Source organism: Rhinatrema bivittatum, chromosome 15, assembly GCF_901001135.1.
Source record: "Rhinatrema bivittatum chromosome 15, aRhiBiv1.1, whole genome shotgun sequence".
NCBI lineage: Eukaryota > Metazoa > Chordata > Amphibia > Gymnophiona > Rhinatrematidae > Rhinatrema > Rhinatrema bivittatum.
Window position 1 is genome coordinate 19,805,288 of NC_042629.1, and position 21,554 is coordinate 19,826,841.

At 42.1% G+C, this 21,554-nt stretch overlaps 1 protein-coding gene across 6 annotated transcripts in view; it reads left to right on the plus strand.

The window, feature by feature from the left end:
- ROBO1 (roundabout guidance receptor 1) overlaps positions 1-21,554 on the plus strand; it is a 1,172,418-nt gene that overhangs the window by 632,298 nt on the left and 518,566 nt on the right. The gene's annotated exons all lie outside the window — the stretch shown is intronic.

The following is a 21,554-nucleotide window of genomic DNA, read 5'->3' on the forward strand; positions in this document are numbered from 1 at the left end:
ATATGTGTATATTACAAGGGATTAAAAACAAAAACGGGCATGAACGGGACAAAAGCAGACATTTCACAGGAAGAAATGTTATTCCCCTCCTTGTACTTGTTCAAGCTTCTGCTATTCCTTAAAATCGGCCAACTGTGCTGATCAGGACCCAGCAAAGGCAGGTGAGTGGCTTAGACCATGGATAAACAAGGCTGGTTTTTTTTTCTTCTTTAAGGAATAGAACTATAAGATAGCGCTTTGAATGTTTGGTTGATTAAGTGCACTTTGTCAGGATGGATGCAAATAGGACAAACTTAAGAGGGAGACAGAAATTGCTTTCTGTCAGCCTTGGCCCTCTTTCCAAGTTTAATTTATAGCCTCAGATTGCTTGGAGATTATTTTTGATTCACCTTCTCCAGGGGAAAGTTTATTCAAATGTGTAAAGTGAGGTGTCAGTGTGTGATAACAAATGGAGGAAAAAGAGATTACTGAAGGAGGGGGAGATGGGTTTAATAGCCATTAGTCACTGCTTGAGCTTGGTTCCTTTTATTGTGGCATTTTATCATGCCTATTGATGAAAGATAGGGCCATGTTAATAGGGTATTACTGATAGCCGGACCTGTTAACGCTTTGCATTTTCTGCCATCTCTATCTGGTATAGGTAATTGTTTAAACTAAGACTGAAGTCGTGCAGTTCTGAAGTTAGAAACCTAGAAATAGAGGTTGATGCTCAAACATTGATTTGTCTGATATGGCTTTTTGCTCTCTTTAGTAATATATTTTGTACGACTGAAATAATTTCTTCTCCCAAGATGTCTTGGATTCATTGTAATTATGCATAAATTATGCATGAAAGCTACTTATACATGAATTTAGTCAAGCATAAAAGTATCGCCTAGTTTCTGGACCTTTAATTCTCTATGGAAATATGCTTTTTCATTTGATATCCCATATAGTCAAACATTTTTTCCCCCCTAAGGGTGCATTACACATTTAAAAAAAAATGCAGACTGTGGAACTGTTTCATTTGGAGCTCTTTTGTTGAGAATTCCAACGTGGCAGGATTTTCCCCCATGCGTGAGTATGTTTGAAACCTGAGACAGCTGCGTGGGGTACGTGGAAAGATCAGTTACACAAACTGGACCTAGCAGTCCAAAGACGCAATGTGGTAAAACCAGGTCAGACTGAGGCTAGCCCTTCTCCTATGGAACCGCGTGATCAGCCTATGACTGTGCTGCCAAGCTAACCTGAATCTTTTTATTAATAGCGTGACGAAAGAGATATCCTAATCACCTTCTAGAAGCAATTTTTTACAATACCTTATTGTAAAGTAAAGGATCATCATATGTGAAACCGCTAAAGAATGTTCGCATCAATGGCTTACTAAATTTTATGTTTAAATCTGTTTTATTAGATCTTCAAGCACAAACAATCAATGAAGTAAACACAAGCTTTCTAAATTTTAATCATCAGTCCTTAATCTTCTATATTCATCCAACTGTCCATATCATACATAATTTCTATGCTTATTTTTTATATATGCCTGTAGAAATGAAGCTAGGCCAAAATAGAGGTAGCAGAGATCTTTCAGAATTGCAAAGCATATGGCATACCCCTAACAAGTCAAACCCGCAGCTTCCATGTCCATCGGACAGCTTCAGTTATCAGTGTTGGGAAAAATAAAAGTATATTTCAAATGATAGTTGCATGATCTGATAATTTGCCTTTATTGCTCGTCCCTATTGGTGCTTTGAAGGCATTTTGGTCCCTATTGGTGCTTTGAAGGCATTTTGTTCCGGGTTGTGCATTTCTGCATTAAGAAATAGCATGCAGGTAGACACTCACAGGTCACGAAATGAAGCCAGACACATGACCTCTCAAACACCTTTCTGCTGTGCCCTCATCTTCCCTGGGAGCACCAGTAAAGAAAATGAATTCATTGAATGCTGATGTTAATTGGCCATTTGAACTTTAGAAAAACAAAACAAAAATAATTGTATTTTATATTTGAAACATCTTGCTTATTATGTATACCTGGTGCCTACTGCTCTACACAGACAGTAGAGACCAGGTATACAAAGCATTGGACTAAGGGAAATCCTCCCACCTCAGTGTCTTGTCCTGAATAAATACTTTGCATATGGCTTGTCAGACGTGATATCATCTGTCCTCATGTTAGTGATGACCTGTTAATTCACAAGTGATGGAGCATCCAAGAGCATGTGTTGGCTGTCGCCATGCTTGCCAAATCATTGTGTAGGTTGTGATGCCTCTTATTAATCCAGGGAAAAAACAGAGGAGGTAGCAAGACCACAGTGCTCCTGTTTTCAGGCGTGCAAGGGTTTATTTATTTATGTATTTATTTATTTTTCCTGCTTTGTTGCTTTTGGATTTTTTATATTGCAGTTTCTCTCTCAAACTATGGGTCTCTTTGTTAAGGGCAGCTCTGACAAGTCAGGAGGGTCGCCAGAAGAACAGGAATGCTGCCATGCTGATCCAGTGGGCACGTGCTTTGGAGAAAATGGTTTTGTCATTAATGTGCAACCAGGAAAGTGTTTGGCTAAACACTTTCATTGGCAGCTTAGGCAAAAAGATTTGATTTGGGATTTCCCCTGAATCTCTGCTCTGTGTGTGTTTATAAAATATGCATGATTAGCGCTGAGTGAGATATGAGTAAGGGGAAGGCTTATAACTCGAGAGAAATGTATAGTGGGGATAAAAAGGCAATTGTAGCAAATTTCCATTGTGCATATTTTTCAATTTACATCCTGTAGGGCTAGTTGAGACTGAGGACTGACCTTAGCTTGCCTCCAAATTCAAATATCTGCATTATTTTTTATGATTCTCTCTCTGTGATTTCACTGAATCTGCTTTGAGTGATCTTGGATCCCCTATCGTAAATACATTAGTTTTGGAGAAGATAGGGTGTGAAGTTGGTTAAAACACTGACAACTTTTAAAGTTTTGTTTCATGTTGTTATGCCTCACATTTTTATTTTGTTTTGCATTTTAGCGCATGCTAAACTGTTTTTAGCATATGTTGAATGATTTTGTGCATGCTAAAATGCAGAAACATATTGATAAATAAAACGGAAAAGGTAGTAATCATTTTTCCCATGCATACCTTTAGTTCAGAATAGCAATTCAGAATCCTGACTTTTTTTTTTATCCATCTTTATTTTCTCTTCTTCCTCTGCTATGTTATTGGCAGCTACATACAACCATAGAAACTTAGTTGTCATGGAATGCTTTTAAGGTATTAGAGCACATTAAATAAATGTTCTTCTGGGGTAATTTAGGTACAGTGGGCCTCAGCTTATGACAGGGAAATGGCCTACAAAACCTCATGAGGTTTTGTAGGCCATTTCCGATCCTGACTTTCTAAAATTCCGATCCTGACTTTCTAAAATTCTGACTTATCTCCCTAGCACAGCGTATTCATGTGTGCCCAAAGAAGAAGTTGTGAATATCTAAACAACTAAAACTTGAATAAAACATTTGTTGCTGCTTCTTAATAATTGTGAGGTCTGATTCTCCCCTTGTGGTGCACGTTGGGTTGTTCCTTGCCCTCCATTACTATACCTCTGTAGCATTTTTTCCTTTTGATTATTCTGTTGGCATCCCCTACAAGGTTTCCCCATATTCTTGATATTCAGCTGGTGCTCTGACGGCATCTGTGGCAAGGAGATGTTCCACTCATGTTCCCTGACAATCGATGTTAGAAGTTTGCAGAACTAATCGTTAGAATTCAAGGAGTAAGAAAATGTATAGGAAGCAATGTGTTTTGTTTTGTTTTTTCAGAGAGCCATCTTAACTCTGAACAGGACAGCATTTCAAAGACTGAATTAATTTCAAGGTGCAAAACAGAGACAGATAAATCAATGATGCAATAAACAAATAATTAGCACAAGCAATCCAAGCATAGTTCTTCCCTTGAAGAGCTTACAGACTAGGTGATAACCGGTATTAAGTGAACATTTTACTTTGTCTTTTGTTTTGCCATTGTTTTGGGGGAAGAAATGAGACACCCCCCCCCCCCCCCCCACACACACACACACCCATGCTGCCTGTGTCAGGGAGGGCATGTATAACCCAGGCTGCCATGCACTGAATCTCGTGGTAGCTGGAGAACCAGTTTCCCCCATGGGAGCTGGATGGACAATGGGGCAGTTGAGGTTATGGTTTGAGTGGGACCATAAAGCAGATGAGAGTCAAGAGTTTCTCCCATCTGCCAGGCACTCTCCCACCGGAGGGTAAAGTATAGCGAGGCTGGAAGTAGGGTATACGTCACAGCTGGGGGAGAGGGGTGGGATACCTGAGCTATTAGAACCTAGTGGGGGATGGGGGAAGGGGCTGGCTAGATACAGAAGGACAGAACATCAAAGATCGATACAAAGAGTGCAAGACTGAATCTCTTGCAGGGTATCAGGCACCTGGTTGCCAGACAGGCTGGGATGCAACTATGGGGTGACTGCCATGATGCCGTCAGTTAGATCAGTGTGGCCTGGAAAGATCCAGGGGCTGCACCAGATGATCTCATCAGAAATTAACCAGTTTAAGGGGGTAGAAAGTTGTGAAGGCTTAGGTGAGATTGATTTGGCTATGTTTGCTTTCTATTTCATCCATCTGTTCCTAATAAAGCTGCAGCCCACTATGTGTCCATTATCTGCTTTTGTTAAAGAAATCAGTGTGCGCATTTGTTTAATTGTGAGGTTGGGAGGGAGTGGGCATTTATGGCTGCCAGGCTTAGTCCTCAGTGAACTACGAGCATCCCTGGCACCCACCTCTCCTTTTGGCATCCTTCATTCTGACTCTTCTCTGCATTACCATCACTTGGGGCAATTTTCAAAAGGATTTGCATTCCTAAGGCTGCGTTTTACATGTGTAAATATACTATACACACATAAATGAGCTTTTGCAAATTATTAGGATAGTATGTTACATTTACACACATAAATAAGCTTTTGCAAATTATTATGATAGTAGGATACATTTACACACATAAATGAGCTTTTGCAAATTATTACGATAGGTTACATTTACACACATAAATGAGCTTTTGCAAATTATTAGGATAGTAGGATACATTTACACACATAAATAAGCTTTTGCAAAATATTATGATAGGATACATTTACACACATAAATGAGCTTTTGCAAATTATTACGATAGTAGGATACATTTACACACATAAATGAGCTTTTGCAAATTATTACGATAGTAGGATACATTTACACACATAAATGAGCTTTTGCAAATTATTACGATAGTAGGTTACATTTACACACATAAATGAGCTTTTGCAAATTATTAGGATAGTATGTTACATTTTGAAAATTACCTCCCTTGTGTTGCCAAGCTGCGCCTAGTTCCTGCTGCTTATTTAGGTATTGATATAAACTAATCTTACACATTTACACACACAGGTACACACATCACATTTTTTCTTGATGGGCGTTGGCTTCTTTATCTTGGTCTTTTTTCTGAGGTACCACATCTACCAGCTTCAAGAAGCTTACCAGGCTATGATCCATTAGCCATAATTTTCCCATTCTGATAGCAAGAAACTCGGATTGCTTTATTTTTTCCTTATGTAATCTTGAGCTTTTAAAACATTTCTTGTTTTCTTGCTTTGGTTGGTCAAGATTTTATTAATGACTTTTTGCATTCTTTCTTTCCCTTAGGTAGATGGTCACAGTAGTGTGTGTGTGTGTAAGGATTTGTACTAAAATGTTCCTGGTGACTTTCATGTGTTTGCTTGTGCCACTTCCCCCCTCGCATCTGACTTGCGGCCTTTCCTGCCATGACAAATAGGATCTTCTGTCTGTTGACGTGACACGGGATTTAGCCACATCTGGAATGCTTCAACACGGTGCAACATACAACATGCAGAAGAATTAGCCAGCTCTTGTCTGAGGGTCCCAGAGAAATAGCCAGGCACCAGTTTGACTTAGGAGGTCTTGTGAGCATAGAACAGAAATGTTATTGATTTATAAAACTGCGGAGGGCCCAGATGAGCAATTAAGTTATGGGAATGCAAGACACCTGGCAGGGGAATGAATGAAGGTTTTGAAAGATTGAGTTTCATACAAAGCCTGAATCACTAAATCACAATTCTATCACTTTTGAATGTAATAACATAAGAGAACTAAAGATTTCTTTATTCTGTTTTTAATAGGTTAGGGAGCTGTAATATGATAAAGTGTTTTGCTTACTGTTCACATTTATAATGAGTCTTTGCAAATTAACCTTGCTGCCAATCATGTGGCTTTTTTTTTTTATTTGTTGTAGTTGAAAAATATGCATGAAGAAAGTGAACAGAATAAATAAGGCTATACTGCATATAAGTGAGAGATGTGTGTTTTGTGGTGCCCAGCTGTACAATCATTTAATTGTATAGATATTTTGAGTGTTAAATATTTGTAACACTGTCCTTTACAGAAGTAGGTCAGATCAGAGTCTAGGTTTTGCTTTCTGCAGAAAACGCTTTTATTTGTTCGTGCAGCTGGTGAGCATCTTTCTTTATGTTGAACTCTGTTGTGATAAGAAACTGTCTCATTGTTGACATCAGGGCTCATTTTCTGCACTGGCCTTTCATACTGTCAAGGTGTGCGGCAGACTTTAAACAGGGGTCCACCTGGTCAGAGGCCAGTACCCTGCTTGTGAGGCCACACAGTGGCTGAAAGGGAGGCAGGCTCAACCTGTTGTAGGCCCGGAGCATGGCCCCACCCTCAGGGATTCCGAAAGGGGATGCTGGGAAAGGCCCAGTGTGCAGGCACAGGCTGAGGGGGGGGAAACTCGGCCGCTGCAGGGGAAAGAGAAGTACCAGAGAAGCAGCCCGGTATGGTGAGAGCTGGACAGTGACACCTGTACACAAACCCTTGCATTGCAGCCCAGAGGAGACCTGAGTGGTGTCATGGATGGGGAGGAGGGGATGGCATAAGCGGATGAAACCGTTTCTGCTTGAGGAGAGGGAGTGCTGTGGTACAGTTTATTTTATAGTTAGGACGGGAAGGAGGCAGAAGGACCCAGCAATGCACGTTGAGAATTAGAATGTGGGCTCTGGGGCCGCAGATTTACAGGGGTGAGCGCTGGGGAGCACAGCGGGGGTGAAGCCGGGCTTCCTTCTTGAACCTCACATTGTGACCAACTGAGAATGGGGCCTGGAAGGAAGGGGAAGATGAATTGGGCATGAACGTGATACAGGGTTCCGAAAATAAACCTCGTTTTTATGTCATAATAATGTTAGAGGCTCCCAGCTGGGGACAGGATCATGAAACAAAAGCAAAAAAACTTTTGTTTAAAAAAAAAAAAAAATTAAGAATTTTCTCCTCAAGGTGTAAAGTGCAATTTTTAACAGCTTTCAGAGCTGTGATCTTAGGGAAGGGTGTTTGAAGTGTTGCCTGATTATTTTCTCTTTCTGGTAAACTTTAAACACAGATGTTCATAATTTAAGGATTAATAGAAATATTTTACTGCTGCTCCAGTTTGCATTTTCTTTCCCAGAAAACTGATGCCTCGGATTCTTTATAAATGAGGCTCCCTTTGGATTGGAAGGCTCCTTTTTTTTGTTGTTTAAGCAGTTGCTTTATTCTAATTATTATTCTTGTAAAGTACAGATGTGCTTTCAGAGGAGATGATATTTTATCCCTGTAATATGAATTCCAGTTTCTGTCTCTTTTCTGTAGAAGAATAGAGTGACTGACGAGTCTGAAGGGCTAGAAAGGACCCTACCTTTTTGAGTTACATCTGGCAGTATCAGTTTGTTTCCATCCCAGATACAGATAGTGACTTGGGAATTGACCCAAACATTTCCCCCGCTGGTAAGGCCTGGAAGCCAGTGGTAGCACTCCTTGCAGGCAGGCTGGCTGCTTCAGCCGTCCTCTTTTCTTCCAGCGCCAGTGCGGTGCCCCAGTGTCTATGCAGATCTCGCGAGACTGTGAGACGGCGGCACGTCGTGACATTTATAGTAGGGGATCCAGTCTCGCTCTCTCTCTCTCTCAGCCCCCCCACTCCAGTCATAGGCAGTCTCGCTCCCTCCAGGTCTCTAGCAATCTGGTTTCCTCAATTCCCTCTCCCCAAGAATCCATATGGCATTTGACCTATTGTAACATATATTGGGTGTGGGTTTGGCCCTCAAAAGCCATGAATAAACAATTCAAATATAGTAAACCCAAAAGAGCACTAACTGCCAACAAACAACAGCCCTACCTATGAAAAGGCAGCACTGTAAATATAACCTCAGGCTGTAAAGCACCCATACACATCTATCAGGGAAACAGAACAAAGCTACCTAAAAATATTTTTAAAATAAGAAAAGCCTGTACCTAAAAATATTGCACAAAACCTACATAGGTCTCTTCTTAGAAACATTCGCATCTAAAGATGCCGGTCCTATATTGTCTCAATAACTCACATACACTTTACCCCAAGAGACAAATCTGCCATATCAAAACAACACTAACTCCCAGGACTCAAACAGCAAAAACCCTACCCAGGAAAGAGCAGCCCTGAACATATTGCATTAGGCCCTAAAAGACCAATATATCTCCTTTTGAAAACATAAAAAGCCGAATTGCTGTAGACCTCTACCCAGGAACCATACAGTAGCAGAATCCCTCACCTCAGTTGCACATACAGACCAAATGCAGAATAAGGGAGCACAAATTTGGAATAGAAACGTGCAAACAAAAAGTGAACTGGAAACCCCAAGGTCAGACTGCACAGTACAATGCTGGGAAAATAGAAATCTAAGCACTCCCCAACACTGCTGGCCCCTTCCCCCACCCGTCCTATATGCTGGTGAGCCTCTCATCCCTCTCCTCTGCCCAGCACCTCCCTGACTGCCCCTCCCCGCCTCTCTTGCTAAACATCCCCGTGAGCACGCTCTCCCTCCACTCTCTGCTCAGCATGCCCCTGAACCCCCTTTCTTCCCCAGCCCCCTCTCTCCCACCCTCTTCCCACCATCCCTCTGAATTCCTCTCTCCTAGGCTCCTCACCCCAGTCTCAGCCCATCATCCCTTGACCTTTTTCCCAGCAGTCTTTCCTCTCTACCTCCCCACTTCCCTGCCCAGGAATATGAGCATCCTCATCTCCCCACTTCTCCCATCTCCCAGGCTACAGTGCCTCCCTCGTTACTGGTTTCATATCTCTTCTTCGGGCCTGTCAGAGGAGATGGCAGCAGGGGGTGGCAGCACTCTCTCTCCTTTGGGCAGGCCACGCAGCCTGGGTCATGGATGAGATGGCAGTGGGAGGCACCGAGCCGGGTCCGCCACAAAGCAGTGGCAGTGGGAGGTGGCTGTTCTTTCAGGCTGGGCTGCCGAACCAAAGTAGGAGAAGGAGATGGTAGTAGAGGTGGCAGCAGCGGCTCCATAAACCGCCACTGCATGTACCTCTCTCCTGCCTTCTTTCTGAGTCTGTGCAGAGAAAGTAATGCGGGAGCCACAAGGGCCAATGGGAGGCAGGGGGTGCAGTCTCCGACCCCCAGTTTCCTTCCCTTCCTCTACTCGACTGCACATTGTACAAAACAGGGAACATTGGATAGCTCGCAGCCCTATTGGAAATTGGGGAACCCGGGCAGAGGCTGCTATTTCCATTGTCCCCTCTGGGCACAGCACTGAGAAGCAAACTGCAGCTGAAATATGAAATGCAAAAGTAAAAAAAAAAAAAAGAAAATTGATTAGGACTGGGGCTTCAGTAAATCCCTTGAAGGCCCTGACTGCACACTACTGCTGTGAGATGAGCACAGGAATTCAGGATCCACGTGGTGGTGATGGGAAAAGTGGGGAGAGAGCCGTCGGTGCGGGAGTGGGGAGGCTGACTGGGGGTTGAGATTGGCTGGGATGGGTGAGGAGAGTGGTATTGGGGGGGGGCGTTGAGAGAGTGAGTAAGTGGCTCTGGCCGAGCAGCCGAGTTCGCATATCATCGCAAAGGAAACCCCCCTCAGCCCATGGCACCTGGTTCTGGCTCTCATATTGAAGGTTTTTTCTTCTTTTTTTTTGACAAAGTGGCGCCTGCTTGGAAAATAGTGAAGCTCACTGTGCTCCTTGCTTTGGCTGCCATGCTTTTTTTGCTATGCTTTTAACTTGTATGTTTAGCCACCTTTTGCTGGGAGCTACTTGTGTTTGGACCTGAGGAAGGGAGGGTTTAATACATTTCTTGATTAGCATATACAGTAATTACAGTTTTCAGTCAGTGGATCAGCGAAGCACATCCTCCTCCTCCTCCAGTGTGCTGAATTGAGTACTCCTGACCTGGATGGTTGACTGTTTGTGTTTGTCCCAGAGGTGAAAAGATTTCAACTGGAGCCTAGAGGAGTTGAAACATGCCACGAAGGGTTGCCAACTGGCTCCAGATGTTCAGGACTGATTGATCCAGTCCTGGTTTTTACTCCATTGCATGCTGGGCTTTATTCTGATTTCCCTCAGAAAATCAAGACTATAAGTACCCGCATGCAGGAGAGTAAAACCAGGACCGGATCAAGCTGTCCTGAAAATGTGGAGCCAGTTGGCAACCTTAATCCAATGCCTGTTTGCAGACAATTTATAAGAACATAGGAAATTGCTATACTGGGTCAGACCAAGGGTCCATCAAGCCCAGCATCCTGTTTCCAACAGTGGCCAATCCAGGCCATAAGCACCTGGCAAGTACTAAGTCTATTCCATGTTACTGTTGCTAGTAATAGTGGCTATTTTGTAACTCAACTTGATTAATAGCAGTTTTGGATTAATCCAATCCTTTTTTAAACCCAGCTACACTAACTGCACTAACCACTTCCTCTGGCAACAAATTCCAGAGCTTAATTGTGCGTTGAGTGAAAAAGAACTTTCTCCGATTAGTTTTTAATGTGCTACTTGACCTTGATTTCTGTGCTATACATTTGAAAGCTTATCCTTTTATTTCCAATAAACAATTCCTTAGAGTGATTTCCCAGTTTTCTTTGATGGAGGTGAGCAATTGAAGATTTTTTTTTTTGGGGGGGGGGGAGGGAGAACGTGTGAATCAAGTCTCCTTTTTTAGATTTAGGTTGCCTTAAATTCATGCTGCACCTCCGTGTATGCCCATCATTGGGGAAAGTAGTGACACATGACTGCTTTCATAACTCTTCCTTCATAGCAGAGTGAAAAACCCCTGGGTGACCTGGGGACTCCTACTGCCCATTAAGGTGCCACCCTGCTGCGATAAACCTCAGCCCATTTTTATTTCGGGGAGGTCGTGGGGAGAGCTTGTGTGTATCTGCTGTGTTCTAGAGTGAGGGGCCAGCACTGCTCTCCTGCTTTAGATAGAGGAGCCTGGGGATCAACTTTATTAATAGCCACATTGTCGGTCTTCTTTGTTCTCTCTATTTACAATATTACTTTTATAGTCCTTTGTGCTTAGCAGGAGCCTGACATGTTTTACAGTTTATTACTTCTGGAACATATGAACTGGCACCTCTGGAATGGTCAGGGAGAAGGGTTGGCCTGATGGCTACTGTAGTGATCTGGGAACCAGGAGATTAGGCTACAAATTCTCCATCTCCCATTCACACTTTGTGACCTTTGGAAAGTCACTTCACCTTCTTTTCCCTTAAGTATCCACTGAAAGGTGAATTTTAAAAGCCTGGCGCACACCATTGGGAGATGTGTGCACAAGTCATGCCCACCATATTTTAAAAGCCACTAGAACTCCTGTGCATGCATATCTCACTCTGGTTCATAAAGGGACGTGGTGTGAGCATAGCTTGGGTGGGCGTGACCAAGAGATGTGCGTGGACATAATTATGCGCCTGGTGCGCACCCAGATCCAGTGCCGTGTAAGTTTACTTCTGCTAGGGACAAGGGGTAAGTTTAACAAATTTTATCTGAGGGGGTTTAAGGGTCTGGGTGGAACTGGCAATGGTGTGGGCATACGTCCCTTTTAAAATCTCCAAACTTACATGGTAGAAGTGGGATTTGTGCAGCCAGACCTGCGCCTATTTAAAATTAGGCACACATGTCCGTGCGTCCAGGCTGTTTTATAAACATTCACACAAGTTATAAAATTGCATCCCTAGGAGTGCGCTGATGCACATGTACCAATGTGTGCCCATGCGCTGGTCTGGAAGTTACCATCTTAGGCCTAGATTTATCAAAATGCTATAAATATAGAGGAAATAGCGCCTGCAATAAAATAAAAAAAAAAGGGGATATGGATAGGCTAATTTCCCTGCTCCTGCATAGGTAATTTCCACAAGCTGGATTAATCCACCATAGATGCGGGAGTGAGTGGCACCAATATGTAACTTTACTATTTATTCCACTGTAAGAGGGGGCACTTTAACTCAGGATGGGGTTTGAGGGGGGGGCAGTTTTACATACATAGTCGGTATGAACTGCAGAGTTGACATCACTGAAGATTTTCTGTCATTTGGCGTGACGAAAGGTAAAAGAGGAATTGATTTGTACAATGTACTCTCTATAGCATGACTGAAACTAGATAGAGAGTGCATCAAGCTGGGTAGGGAGTACATTGTACAAATTAACTCCTCTTTTACCTTTTGTCGCTCCAAATGACAGAAAACCTTCAGTGATGTCAACTCTGCTGTTTCATACCTCTGACTGTATATGTAATTCTGAAGCCCCCCCAAACCACACCCTGAGTTAAAAGTGCCCCCTCTTACAGTGGTATAAATAGTAAAGTTACATATTGGAATCTCTCCTTCTCTCTCTCTCCCGCCCAACTTTTGTCAGCTGCAGTTAGAAAAGACACACACATTTTGCATGGGTAAAAGTGCACACAGTTGCATTGCCCCGAGGCCAGACAATGTTCCAAATCATGTTTTTCACATGTATACATGTGCACACCAATGGGAAACATAGAACATTGCCTATATTGTGTTTAATTAAGGTTAATGGACAGTTTTGGTTGGATACTGAGAGTAGACCCTAAGGAAATGAAATTATTTGTTAAATCTCCCAAGAACCCAATGTAAGAATGGTTTTTGGAGCATGACATGCAGAGTGACCAGCATTCAGACAGTAAATTATATACAGAAAGATCTTTTGTGGTCTAGAAAACCCAGATTAAGACAAATGCCTTGTTTTCAACTGGATCCTGGAGGCACAGGGAGATTAGAAGATGTACCCAAGATCACAGAGTGAGTTCCTGAACTCATAACTCAGGACTTCTCCTGTATCATCAGACAGTGCTGTAATTACTCCTCATTTTGGTATTTGGTTTGTACTAAAGCCCCTAAATGAGAGGGAGATGGCTTGTCAATGCTATTATATTTTACCCAACTTAACTTGTATCCAAGGCAAAGGCAGATAAAGTCACAATTATTTAACATTTTGTCTGTAAGGCCAAGTAGGGATATTATTGCCTCATAGATTGACAGAATGGTCAGTAAAAGATATGGCAGTCCTTGCTTTTTTAGCTGTATAGTATTTATTGTTCAAAGGGGGGATTATGTAGCTGAGTCATGCAGAGGAATGCTAGAACCAGTACTAAAGTTCCATGCGCCAAGGCTTCTGATTCAACATGACACGCTAGTAAGAAAAATATGTGATGCTGTAAACCCTGGGGTTATCAGTAGCAGGCATACTGGTTTTGTGTTGAGTAGGGCTACGAGATGGCCCCATGTCAGGAAGACAAGACTGAGTTGATCTCCTGGAGGTCCATATTCAAAGGCATTTAGCTGGCTAACTCAGAAGTTAACAACCCAAAAAAAGAGCAACTAAGATCCCCACGCAATCACAACAAAATACAAAAAAGGGGATCCACAATATTAATAGCTCATAATACCACTCCCCCAAATTTTTTTATAATATTATTTTTATAATAAATTTTTTATTTAAAGTATTATTGTAGAAAAAATCGCATCAGCAAGCCTGACGACGTGCCTTATATCCTTAAAAGGCCGTCCAGACTACTCAATCATTTGCGATTTCACATTATATTTTAATGTTTAGATTTTAACAAATTCTTATTGCTCTTAGTATAAGGGATATATTTTCTTAGTTTTCAAATGACTGTCAGAGCAATAAGAATTTGTTGAAAATCTAAACATTTAAAAATTTTGAGAAATCTATAATGTGAAACCGCAAATGATTGAGTAGTCCGGACGGCCTTTTAAGGATACAAGGCACATCGTCAGGCTTGCTGATGTGATTTTTTTCTACAATAATACTTAAAATAAAAAATTAATTATAAAAATAATATTATAAAACATATTTTAGGAGTGGTATTATGAGCTATTAATATTGTGGATCCCTTTTTTGTATTTAGCTCAATTAATATTTGGGCACATATCTGGCTAACTTCTAGCCGCCTTTGTGTATCTTTTCTCACGCCAAATCACATCAGATCTTCACTTGTGTGTACTGTGCTGTTTGTATCTCTGACTGTGCATGTAAAACTGCCTCCCAAACCCTAGGTCACCACCAAAACCTCACCACAAGTTACTAGTTGATCCGTCTTTAGTGATATAAATAGTTGACTACCACAGGTGTGATAAATTTCACTTGCGTTGTGGTAAAATACCTATGCAAAGCAGTGATATCTCAAAAATTAATCTAACCATGCCCCCCCCCCCCTTTTTTTTTTAATCACAGGTGCTATTCATGCAAAATTTATAGTAAAATGATGAATCTAGGTCTACCTTAACTGGCTAACACCAATATTCAGAGTTAGCAGGATGACTTAGCCAGCTAAGGGCCTGATTCATCTAGTATTCATCAGGCAGTAAGTTTGGTCAGGCCAAAGAGCTGTCCTAAAATTAGGCGGCTATAATTAGGAAGCTAACTTTGATAGACAGCTATATGCAATAGTGCAGTTTCACTATTAAATAATTCTCCAAAGTTAGCCAGATAAGTTCATCCAGCTAACTTTGCTAGCCAGACTGTATCTGAATATGGATCTCATGATACTTAATGTGATTATTATTTTTCCTAATCTCATTAAATTCTAGGATATGTAGCCTTGATGCCTTAATCACTCCATGGTGAGACTGCACCTTAAGTACAATTCTGATCACCGCACCTCAAAAAAGATATAGTTGCAGAAGATAGAGAAAAGGATGACCAAAATGGTAAAGGGGATGGAACAGCTTCCCTATGAGGAAAGGCTAGAGGCTAGGGCTGTTCAGCTTGGAGAAGAGACGACTGAGAGGGAATATGATAGAGGTCTTTAAAATCATGAGAGATCTAGAATGGGTAGATGTCAATCGATTATTTACTCTTTTGGATAATAGAAGTACTAGGGAACACTCCATGAAGTTAGCAAGTAGCACATTTAAAACTAATCAAAGAAAATTATTTTTCACTCAACGCACAGCTCAGCTCTGGAATTTGCTGCCAGAGGATGTGGTTAGTGCAGTTTGTGTAGCTGGGTTTGAAAAAGGTTTGGAGAAGTCCATTAACTGATATTAATCAAGTTGACTTGGGGAATAGCCACTGCTATTACTGACATCAGTAGCATGGGATCTACTTAGTGTTTGGGTACTTGCCAGGTTCTTGTAGCCTGGTTTGGTCACTATTGGAAAGAGGATGCAGGGCTTGATGGACCCTTGGTCTGACCCAGTATGGCAGTTTCTTATGTTCTTATGTACTTTACAGTTTAAACTGGGAGGAGGAGTTGCTAATGATCTAGTACTCACCAAGGGCCTTATTTTCTAAGGCTATTGCAGGCTTGCGCTAACAGCACAAGCCTGCGATAGCTAGCGAAGGTAGCGCACGCCTGCGCTACCTACATCGGGGCGCAGTTGGCCCTGGAAGAGGAGGAGTCGGGGCGTCACGGGGCCAACTCTGCGAGGACGGCACGGACAGTGAAAAGGTAAGGAGCCTTTTCACTGCCTATTTCGCGCCCAATAACTACACCTTTTATGGTGTACTTATTCAGCGCGACGCCGGCAGCGATCGCACCGCCCCTTGTGACCACCAGATTTTCTAAGTTCTGCGAATGTAGAAAATCCAGCCCAAAGTTTGTTATTAGTTACCTGGAAATGACTGCTCACTGTAGTGTGATGGGGATGAGGGGAGTCCTGTTCCTGCATTTGGTAGTTGTATGGAATATAATTTGGGTCAGTGTGGTTTTTGTCTTGGGGTAGAATCTGTTATGATGGATATAGAAAGCCACTCAAAAACATCCCGATCAAATTTTAAACAAAAGGGACTTTCCTTCTATGACAATATTCTAAAAAAATGCCAGTATTGAACAAACATCTTCTGAATAAGAAAGAATATTTCCCATTCACCAGTCAACCAAAGCTGTAGATATTGGTGATGACTCATCTAATGTTCGTGAAGAACCACTGTGATTTGAAAAGCTGCAGGGTTTGTTGGCTCGGCATTGTTTGGTTCTTCTTCTCCCACCTTCAAACAGATAACGTTCCAAACCCAATTCCCAATCTTAATCTTATTTCGAAGGGAGAGCTTGATTGATACTCTTGCAATAGAATTTTTTCTACTGGGGTTTTTTTTTTATTCCACATCTTGTGACATTCTGAATTTGGGAGCACTTACACCAGGCCTGATTTACCAAGGCGATTATTCCATTCTGTGCCTATGGGGGAAAAAAAAAAAAGCATAGTAAAATCACACCTTTAATATTGGACTGAATAGATGAGATCTATTTGCTAAAAAAAAAAAAAAAAAAAAGCCAAAACAGCATGTTTGTAAATATGTATTTATTTATTTAGAATCGTTTATGCCACACAAATAAGATTGTCTCATTCTAGGCGGATTTTGGCTCAGTGCCCTTTGCTGAATTACCAACACATTAGTGATCACTCGCATTCTGATGCTCGCTCTCTCTCTCTTCCTTAACCTTCTCCAATGTACTTGTTGGTTCCATTGCTGGCGGTCTAAAAAGGGCTGACCTGGCTATAAAGAATACTTTCAGTGGCAGAGAAATGGTGCTTCATTACAAAAGGCCTGGTGTTAGTACATTTTAACTTGTCACTGTTGTGGATGCTGAACCGGCGTGTACCAACAGAATGACTTCATCTTCTGAAGTGAAAGGCGCTCATTCTCTTGGTTGCAAAGGTAAAATTGTGATCGTTGCTGAAATCACTGCTTAAATAGTGATTGGAGATCAAAGCTCACTGTATGCTTTAGAAGATGAATGTTCAAAGCCATCCCTTACCATTATTATTTCAGTACGCCTTGCTAGCTCTGCAGTTTGTAGGGGAACGGTTGTATTTTTCTTTCTCCTCAAATCTGCAGTTTCCTGAATGGGAGGTGCACAGCTTTCTGTTGTGGATTCTCAGGGATTGGGTATGGAGGGATGGCCATCCCTTGAGTGCATAGCTCTGAGACTGGATAATAACCACATCTGTCTGGTTGCAGTCAGCTTAAGTTTAGGAGCAACAAATGTTGTTAAAGATCAGGTTAAGGTTTAAAGATGAGATAATACTGATGCTTGGATGAATGACTTTTAGGGCTCTCAGTTAAGTACACAAACAAAGCAACCCTTGTTTTCTCCCTGGTTATGTGTACAGTCAACACACATCCTGCCTGTCAGAAAATGAAAAATGTGAATTATTCTGTTCCAACAAAGCATTGCAAAGCTGGTGCAGTTGTTAATTTTACATTTTGGGATCTCAAGTTGATTTATTTTTCGTTACGATTTTGTTGAGTGTTACAGTCATGTGAAAAGTCAGAAAGGAGAGATGCATTGGTAAAGGAGACCTTAACCAAAAAGTGAGATCAAGAAATTAAGAACAACACCTATATTATTGTTAGGGGCAGAATTTTCTAATATTCATATGACAAAGGCAGTGGCAGCATAACCTTCATTTTTTTATTGTAAGCCACACAGAACATTGGATACGCGGCATAGAAGTTTCTCTAAATAAATAAATACATTTTAAGTTTCTCAATGAAGAAGCATTAAATATGCTAATCATGGGACCAAATACAAGTTTAGAACCAATTTCAAACAGACTTTAAATGCATTATTTGGGGATAATTAAATGTAGACTCTAAAGTGGAAGGGGGCTAGAATAGGGTCTGCACAGGTGCCACTTTATTTGCCAATGTGACACAAATCCTCAAATGTGTAGGTAAATGATTAACTTTTATTTTTTACCTGGAATTTATGGGAGTTTATTTAAGAACAAAGCAAAGTGAGCCAGCTCAGTAGCAGTGATGTGGCCTCTCGTGCAAAGGACCTTGATTTGATTCCTGGGTCAGGTCTTCATTCCCTGGGTCAGCTGGGAATGCCACAGAGATAATGTTCACTGCCTCTGGGAGGACAGGAGAGGAAGCCCAGTCATTGCTCCGCGGTTACATCAGTGCGTGAGGCTTCTAACATAATCACAGTAACAATGGCAGAAAAACACCATCCGATCCATCCTGTCTGCCCCGCAAGTTTCTTATGGTAGTAACTGCTGCTCCGTGCCAGTTACCCACATGCCTTATGGGCAGTAAAACCAAGCAACTTTCAAACCCATAATAAAATTACCGCTGGCAACATTTTTACAGGGCGAGCGGCCTTCCTGACAATTCAGACAATGCTGGTTGAATGAGCTTTGCTTTTGGATTTGGCCATAGACGCAGATCTGCGCTTTATTCCTAATGTCAGTGTATCAGTTCTCCAGACTGTAAAAGTCAGGGCCCGGCATTGGCTGGCTTCTGATTTTAATTTTTCTCTCCTGCCCAGTTCAAAGCAGAGAGTGATGTTGCAGTGCATCAAATCATGAAAACAAACTGGTTAAGGGTAGTAATCCCCATGCCTTCTGTTAGGGGGAATAGCAGCGGCTCCTTGCAGGTTATCCCCGTGCCCCCTTCTTCATTCCACCTTCAGCCTTTAGGGATCCACTGTGTTCATCCCATGGCCTTTTTGAATTTGTTTACTGTTTTCATCTTCACCACCTCTTCCGGCAGGTTCTAAAGTGAACTTCAGCCTATAGCCCCCTGACGAAAGAGCATCACTACAGTGGCGGGGCTTAAATGGACGGGTCTGGAAAACCAAAAAGGAAAAAACCCTATGCAGTTGTGCATGAAGGCTAAAGGCCCCAGATTCCAGCCCTGCTTCCGATTGAGCTGGGAGAGCTCAATAATAGTTCTTGACTGAGAAACAAAGGCCAGGATTCATCATTCCGTGCGGAATGATGAATCCTGCACTACAGGGGGGTGGGGGTTGAAGCAGGGGGCGGTCGGGCGATAGCCTGCAGCCGGCCGCATTGCGGCTGGCGAAACCGCACCGCTGTGGCGTGGCCGGCTGCAGGCTATCGTGGGCATAGCGCCACCATAAAAGATGGTGCTATTCCCCGCTCTTCTGCCGGCGATAATGTTCGAAACATTATTGCCGGCAGTGGTGCCACCGCCGCTTAGCATAGTTCCCTCCCTAACTCCGCCCCAACTCCTCCCCTACCCCTAATTTAAATCTTATCGCGCGCGATAAGGCCCTAACGCACGCGATAAGGGCCTATCACGGCTTGGAAAATAACCCCAATAGTTTGCTGGTCGCTCTGGAACCTGGTACAAGTGTGCCTTTGAGGTATGAGTAGGTGTCACTGTTGCACCGTGAGTGGGTGGTCCTTCCCAGAAGCCATGAATGCCTCTTTCCCAGATGTCCTCAGGTCTGGCTGCCCTAAAATGAAGGACTCGGGGCTGGAAATCAAATTAGCTTTGAAATTCTTTAAGCAACACCTCTGAAAAATGCAGTGAAACCTTAGGAACAGTCATGGTCAGAATGGCACCGGAGATTGCCTCGCTTTTTCTGTCGGCTGACATCATGAATGACATAAACCCATCAGATCTTATTCCATGGTTTACTGTGTAAGATTTTTTTTTTTTAACTTAGTCTGGGGTTCAGATCAATTTTAAAATTTTGTAACTGTTGCAAACACAGACCTGGGAAAATTAGACAATCTATCCCAGATGTCTAACTAGAAGGCTTGAGTACTTATTTTAAAGCATTTAGTTTCTATTTCATCAATTGAAATCAGAAATCTACTGCAGTTCTTAAGTATTAAATTGCCATTCAGCACTTTAAAACAAGGTTTATATTATATTTTTTGTTTTAGGAGTCATAATGTGTTTTGTCTATCTTGGTACTATTAATTTTTGTCTTGATTTGTATACATAACTTTGATTGCCATTGTTTCTATCAATGCTTCTTTCACTCCTTGGGCTATTGACAATACACTGATAACATCACAGCATATTATTTTGTTAAAAAGTACTCTGTCATTAATGCTCAGTTATCCTTTCCATATGGTATGACATTATTCATTGCTGCCCTTCATGTCTACCCTTGTGTGCAACATTTATTTGGATCCATGCTGTGTGTGTGACCTAACATGCACCACATCTGTTTGATATGCTTTATGATTATTCAAACATAGACTGTTCATGTTTTTATGCTGTTCATCTGCTAATACACATAATGTGGCTGGTGTTGGATAAAAGAAATGTTACATTGAATAGCTTTTCATTGCAGTGCAACTCTGTCACTGCATCGTGTTCAAAGGAAATACAGAACTGATTTATTTCTTCATTTGAAATGGTTTAGATTCCTGGGATAACATAATCCAGCGTAGCCTCCCCTACTGAGAAAATTTTTTTTTTTTTTTTGGGGGGGGGGGAGTTTGGTTCTTTTTGATATTTCATTTTGTTAAGGAATAACTCTAAAGTTGAAATTTAAAAGCCCTCAGTTGGGGAACGTGTGCACAAGCTGGGTCGGTGCACACTGACCGAATTTGAAAAGCCCCCCAGACACATGCATATTTCCCACTTGGCACACATGGCAAAAGTGTTCAGAAAGGGGTGGGGCATGGGCATGTCAGGGCCTGGCCGTGTACGTAAATACTTGCGTGCCTGGTTGCGCACCCGAGTCCAGTGGTGTGTAAGTTAACATCTGCTAAGGAGGAGGTGCAGGTTAAATCACCTCAGTTATGGCTAGTTTTTATTTTTATTTTTGCTAGGATCTTGAGTAAGTGGAGGGGGGGGGAGTGAAGGCTTATTAAACTAGGGGTTTTGTCGGACATAGTGGTGAACTGGTGGACGAATTGGTGGAACTGGCAGTGGTGTGGGCACACGCCCCTTTTAATGTCCTCCGACATGCAGTAGGAACCGTATTTGTGTGCCCACTTAAAATTAGGCACACGTGTGCGTTCAGACAGGCTATTTTATAACATGCGCATGTTCTAAAATGGCTGCGTATCTGGGTGCCACGCACACGTGCCACAGTGCGCCTGCACACCAGCATGAAAGTTACTGCCCATGTGTGAAAAGGGGGGCCCTGATTGTTCTGGTGCAGTAAAAGTAATCATGGAAACGGATGAATGTGGCACTCGCTAACATAAATGTATTATACTATCGCAGAAATTTTCAAAAGCCTATTTACATGTGTAAAAACCTATGGACAATTCAGTGGTGTTTCTTGTAGCAATTCTGAAGAGCTCACTTACTCGCATGAAGTGCATTTATAGGTGTAAAACCCAGTTCTAAGCATGGAAATGCTTTTGGAAGATACCCCCATAGGAAATTGCAAAGCTGGAAAATGCCCCGATACTTTGCTAAACTGCCCTTGGAAGAATGAAATCAGTGTTCCTTACATGAGGAAGAAAGCCTGTAACAGGCAGGTAGACTGTTTGATTGGCCATTACC